Source organism: Topomyia yanbarensis, chromosome 3 (genome assembly GCF_030247195.1).
Source record: "Topomyia yanbarensis strain Yona2022 chromosome 3, ASM3024719v1, whole genome shotgun sequence".
Lineage (NCBI taxonomy): Eukaryota > Metazoa > Arthropoda > Insecta > Diptera > Culicidae > Topomyia > Topomyia yanbarensis.
Genome location: NC_080672.1, coordinates 297,741,725 through 297,748,732, shown reverse-complemented (window position 1 = coordinate 297,748,732; position 7,008 = coordinate 297,741,725).

The following is a 7,008-nucleotide window of genomic DNA, read 5'->3' as shown; positions in this document are numbered from 1 at the left end:
CTGCCCTCCAGATGGCGCTTCGGAACAAATTGTGTTTTCCTCCTATTTCGATGAAAGTCGCAACAACGCGCGATGGGTATTAGCTAGTATATATATAAAAGTCAATGCTTGTATGTATATGATTTATAGACTCCCAAACGGCTTAACCGATTTCCGTAAAAAATTATACATAGTAGGCATTTGTGATGGAGCGTGTTTGTGTGCTATTGGTTGGGGATTATCTGCCCGCCAGATGGCGCCTCGGAACAAATTGTATTTTCCTCTTATTTCGTTGAAAGTCGCAGTAACGCGCGATGGGTATTAGCTAGTTATAAATAAAGGTTAGATCACACTCTGCAAATTAAAAGGTCCGACGCGAAAAATTTTCTTCACTGTCGTCATTTTTTTTTTCCAAAATATTAAAAAATAATACTTTTAGGAAATTTTTCGTCCATCCATCGTTTTGTTCTAAAAAGTGAGGAAGATTTAAAATCAAAATCCAAAAATATTTGGCTATGTCTGTATCGCTGTTACGGTGAAAATGTTTGACGCTATCCTAAAACAACTACGAATCGCCACGGAAGAAACGATTTTATGAACCAATTTTAAATAGCGTTTACAAACCAAGTGATTGAAGTTTTGTCTGAGACGGCAATATTCATGGAAGGAACCAGTTGATCGATGACTTTACCTGGAAAAGGTCGGACCGACCCAACCAGAAACTTTTCTTCCGTCTTTGAAATCCAATAATTACCCGGCGTGAGTCAATTCTTCGTAAAGTGATGCTTTTAACAGAGAAAAAAGACGAATTAAAGCAAACCTGAACCTAACAAAACGAAGAAATTTAGAAGTGAAAATCCTCCTCGCATAACGGGCCGTCGATTCCTGGTGCGGTCCTTCGTACTTCAAAAATCGTGCTGAAAAACATCTAAAAGTGAAAAAAGCCATCCAAATGTAAACCCCGTACGTTAGAAAAGAAAATTGTATCCAACGACTTTCCTATTACGCCTAAGCTAACTAATACCCAGGAGGCAAATTGCGTGTGTCTGCAAGTGACTATTTCTCGAAGAAAACACTATTTTCCCAAAATCATCTTGAAGGTCTGGAGGATCTGGATTGTTCCTAAATCGGTGAGGCCGTTTTTATTTCTTTATTATTTTCCCCAATCATAGGTATGGAGCAAGTGCCGAAACTTCAATAATATGTTTACAGACGACTGTTAAATTTTTATTGTTAATGTATGATTCAAAGTTCTAGCTTATTACTGTCCGAATACCGGAGCTGTTTACGTGCTTTTGTCTTTATGTTTAGTAAGGGAAAGTTTTTCTATGGGATTTGCTATCTTTATGGGACAGACTTGCGATCAAAAGCAGTATAGGAATTGTTTAGTATTATCTAGAGCGAGTAAAGGTGCTATAAGCTAGGCTTTTTAACAAAGGCAAGGTGTAAATACCTCTGTCCCATCTCAAAGGACCAAAGGAGTGACATTAACCTTCTTAGCAAAGTCACTCCCAACGATTTATTATAAATATCCCTTCAAACTGAAACAGTCGCTAAACAGTTCGATAATTAAATTATTCATTAAATGAATAATTTTATTGCCGTCTATTTTTGAAACATCTTCAAACCCAACTCTGCACAGTAGGTCTGGCCATTGTAATATTTGCGACGTATGAAAATATGCTTCAAATATTAATATTGACAAGAAAAACACTAAAGAATAACTGCAGTGTTTTCCAGGATGCTTTTCAATACTGGCTGTGTAAGGGTTAGAATAGAATAGAATAGAATAGAATAGATCACACTCTGCAAATGTGTTATATTTCATATTTTTGTTTGCACTATGGCAGACAGAGAGTATAGATATATTTGTGTAATACATCAATGCAGATTGGAACGATTTTATTTGCTAACAAAAAGCTTTAAGCATCCTATATATTTTTACGAACACCCTGTAACTATTTGTGCCATTTATACAAAATTTCCCTTAAAACAAACTTATAATCATTACAACAACTGACAGAATCTTATATCTGTTGAATTATTTCCAATATTATTATTTATTATTACATCTTCGATATATATATATATATATATATATATATATATATATATATATATATATATATATATATATATATATATATATATATATATATATATATATATATATATATATATATATATATATATATATATATATATATATATATATATATATATATATATATATATATATATATATATATATATATATATATATATATATATATATATATATATATATATATATATATATATGTATATATATATATATATATATATATATATATATATATATATATATATATATATATATATATATATATATATATATATATATATATATATATATATATATATATATATATATATATATATATATATCGTACAGATTACACCTAATTCTATTGCTAGTGTCAATGTTAAAAATTTCTAATTGCTAACTTTTAATTAGATTTAGTGGTATGGAAGTCATAAACTAAAACAGTTTCGTTGAATCTGCTACAACATCTGTCTAGCGGATTGTTCTGGCTATATGCTGTGCGGTGCCTGGGAATCCACAGAAGCGGACGATTCCTTATATCACGAGGGGGAACAAATAAATGAATCCTTGAGAGAATGTCGGGACAGTCAATATTGTTCGACAACATATCGATAATGAACATTCTTTGAAAGAACGTGCGGCGAGACTCCAGCGTTGGCAAATCTAGCAACATGCATCTATTATTATACGGCGGAAGACGGATAGGGTCGTTCCAAGGCAACTTTCTGAGAGCAAATCGTACAAAACTTCTCTGAACGCGCTCCAGTCGGCTACTTTGAACGGCGTTGTATGGCGCTCATACTTGTACAGCATACTCCAAAGTGCTCCGGACCAGTGCGCAGTATAAAGATTTCAGTGCGTAGAAATCCACAAAATCGACAGCGTTACGTTTTAGAAAACCCAATGTTGCAAAAGCCTTCGCCGTTGTTGCAGTGATGTGGTCGGCGAAACGAAGTTTTCTGTCGAATAACACTCCCGGGTGGATAGAATCCACCCGCTCGATGACACAGGCGCAACGCCTTATATTTGCCGAGCGTCCGAAACTTATCATCTTACATTTATCAATGTTGATCTGCATACCGTTCAGCAAACACCATTCTTCTATATTGGCTATATCGTCTTGGAGCACAGCAGAATCGAGTGCTGAAGCAATTGAACGAAAGATTTTCAGATCATCAGCATAGAGCAGTTTTTCAGAGTTGATGCGGGTGCAGAGGTCGTTCATGAATAAGAGAAAGATCAGTGGCCCTAAGTGACTTCCTTGAGGCACACCGGTTGGCGTTTCGAATGCGCTTGAGCATGTAGTGCCAATTCTAACGAAGGCAGATCGTTGTGAGAGGTAAGAATGCAGCCATCTGGTAACCCACTCAGGAAAGCCTAGTCGCTCCAGCTTCAAAACAGCAATGTTGTGGGGCACCTTGTCGAATGCTTTTGTGAAATCGAAATATATAGCGTCCACTTGTTGACGCTTCTCTACAGCTGGAACTAGAAGGCTCGTGTACGTCATCAAGTTCGAAGTGGCGGAGCGTTTTTTCATAAATCCGTGTTGTCGTTCGTCGATTATGTTGGAAGAAGCAGCGTACATCGCATTGTACACAAACTTTTCCAGAACTTTAACTAGACAGTTCAGCAGCGAGATTCCTCTGTAGTTTTCAACATTGTGCCTATCTCCAGCCTTATGAATAGGAACTATAGCAGCTTCTTTCCATGCCATTGGAAAAATATTTTCCGAGATTGAACGCTGAAAAATAATACTTATTGGTGCAGAAAGTGCTCGGGCACAATTCTTTATAAACACAGGAGGCAAGCAATCCGGACCAGGCCCTTTCAAAGGATCAACGCTGGACAGAGCGCTCGCTACATCAGAATCATTTACGTTAGGAAGAGGAAGGTTGATATTATGCGTTGGCAATGTTTCAAGGTACTGTTGCGATGGATAGACAGGAGGGCTGGAAAATACATCTCGGAAGTGATCCGCGAAAAGGTTCGCCGACTCGGCAGCGGACTGTGAATTTTTGTCTCGAAGATAGACATTTTCTGGTACACCCACGGAACGTTTTCTGCTGTTTATAAATGTCCAGAATGTCGAAGGATTATTTCGAAGGCTGCGCTGAACTTGGTTCAGATATTCTCCGAATGCACTGTTCCGGGCTGTTTCATATTGCAGTTCAGTTTGACGAAGAATAGTTTTATTGTCGTCGGTCCTATGATGTAAATATCGCTTTCGGTGTTTTCGGAGTACGTTGCGTAGGCGACCAAGCTCAGCGTTCCACCACGGAAATTTATATTCTGCTTTTCTGCTGAGACGTTTTTTAGGAACATTTATGCGAAGAATCTCATATATGGCATCATAGAACGCCACAACTGCCTGATCTAAGTCATTTCCAACCAACATCTCACGCCAATTGAGTGCACCAATGGCCATTGAGACTTCATCGAAGTTGCATCGAGTAAAGTCAAAGTTGAAGTCGTCGTTAATTGTATCAAAAGCTTCACCGTCATCAGAACGCATATCAAGTCTTAAAACGAAGGGTTTATGGTGAGGGTCAACCTTCAGTATAGATGTGGGAGGCTCAATCAGTTCGAACACGTCCGTGTCATTGACGAAAGCTAAATCGAGGGTTCGTCCATTCACGTTGCTAACAGAGCAGATTTGATACAATCCACCAGCGACCAAAGTTTCTGTGGTGGCCGTCTCTTGTTCCGTGGTTGCATTTTCAGGAAGGTAGCACTTATAATCGTCATCAAAAATCCACCGAAGATGAGGAAGATTATAATCACCTACAACAAGTACACTGTCGCGCCTATTACATTTGTCCAGGATGCTTTGGACTGCAGAAGAGTGAACATTGTACAAGTCAGAATCACTGTTCGTCCTTAGATAAATGCAACAAATATATAACGATCGACCAGGCAGTGAAACGCGTACGACAACTTGCTCCAAACATTCACATCCAGGCATTTTCAGGTATAGTCCCAGTTAGATGTTTCTTTATCGCTATGGGAACACCACCTCCGCGACGTAGATGACTGGTAGATGAGTTGCGATCGGTAGATTACGTAGTTCGTCGTTAGCTCGGTGTTTAATATATCATCACGTAACCAGGTTTCGGTGAGAACGATAATGTCATAGTCGCAGGAAGTGAGCGCAAGCAAGAAAGCCTGCGTTTTTGTTCTCATTCCACGAACGTTCTGGTAGTAGACGGACAGGAAATCTGAGAAGGGAGTTCGGAAAACCCCCTCACGACCTCCGACCGCAGGACCGGGACGACTAAGCGGGTCGCTGGCTGGTAGCGCGACTGCGTCGGAGCGCTCGGGGGCTTCCGTAGTACTGTATAACGGGCGTCCCGGTGATGGCAGCGCAGCGTGAGTTTGTAGATGTGGTCTTGGTGATGGCAAGGAAATTATGCTTCGTTCAAGTAACGGCAAATTGCACGAACGTGTTGTACCCGATGGAACGCTAGAAACCGAGTGGTTTTCAGAAAGCGAACTGTAATATAAAGCAAAATACTCGCCTGAGAAGGGAGTTCGGAAGACCCCCTTACGACCTCCAAACGCAGGGCCGGGACGACTAAGCGGGTCGCTGGCTGGTAGCGCATTTCTGTAGGTTATTAACCCTTTCATGCCCAACTTTTTTCTAGTCCATGTAGGGTTTCAAAACAACTTTTCCTTGAAAACGTTGACGTCAAGAAACACGAAAAGCCTCTTTTCGTAAAGTTAGGTGCTAGAGCTGATCCTTGTAACTGTTAATACTCAAATGAAAGGCAATAGACACATTTATTAGCCTTACTTATTATTGTGAGAAAATCTTTCCTCAATCAAATTTATAGCTGCTTAAAAGCGTTGTTGTCCACAAACAACATGGGCATGAATGGGTTAATACTTTAATCTGACAGGTAAGAATTCCAAATTTATATCGTATAATTTTATGATTAGCGGCTCATGGGATATTTTGGAAAGGTATATTTTAGAAAAATAGATTAGTAGAGTAGATACATGTACCGGTGGCTCAGAACTATTGAAGGATATGCCCACAATCGAAACAAATATATCGATGGTCGTTGCGTTCGCGATCAATTTCAAGATATTTTGTATTTAAATGTTTTATGTGAGTTTATTCTTATTGGAGCAATGCACATATTTAAAATCTGATATTTAATCCTAACTTAGGGTATTTGCGGAGTAAATTTGTAGGCTGTTAACATTCTGATTCAATTTGTTAACCACGAGTGTAAATAAGAAAATTCATAAAATACTTGCATTTTACGATTCATATCAGATTACCATTTATTTGGATCTATCCCCTAGAAATTAATTTTTTTTTCGTTATTTACTTCCTTTGATGTGTGATACGATAGAAACATAGGCAATAATTCGTGAAAATATGTTACTTGTTCTCATAGCGATATGGAAAAAGAAAAGAATCAAAACAATTCTAATTGCAGTTCTCTTTCTAATTCGCAAAAACAACTTTGTTCTGAATATCCGATTCGAATCGATCCAATTCGCGCTCTACTGTAACCCTTTGATGTGCAATCGGAATCAAGCGTGCAGAGAGAAGGAAAGAACTAGGAAATCGAACATGCTGGTAGATATAGTTCGACAGTTCTTGTCCTTCCTACCTGATAAAACTGATTTATTTATTGTCATCTTTGTTGTGAGCAAAGGGAGTCATATTTATCCAGAAGAAAGCCGAAGAGAGGATTGAAAATAACGAAGTATGCGCAAATTTTTGCATATTTTTGTCTTCTTCCGGTAACATGATGCTGCCATTTGCATTACTGCGTTCTGATCGGCAATACACGGCAATATTAAAAATCCGTACAATGATGTTAATTGCAAATTCACTGTTTATGCCATTTAGCAACCTGATGCATTTAAATTTTTAAAACAATTTTGGAATCCTCATTTCAAAATTAATCAAATGCTTGTAGAAAAATAGT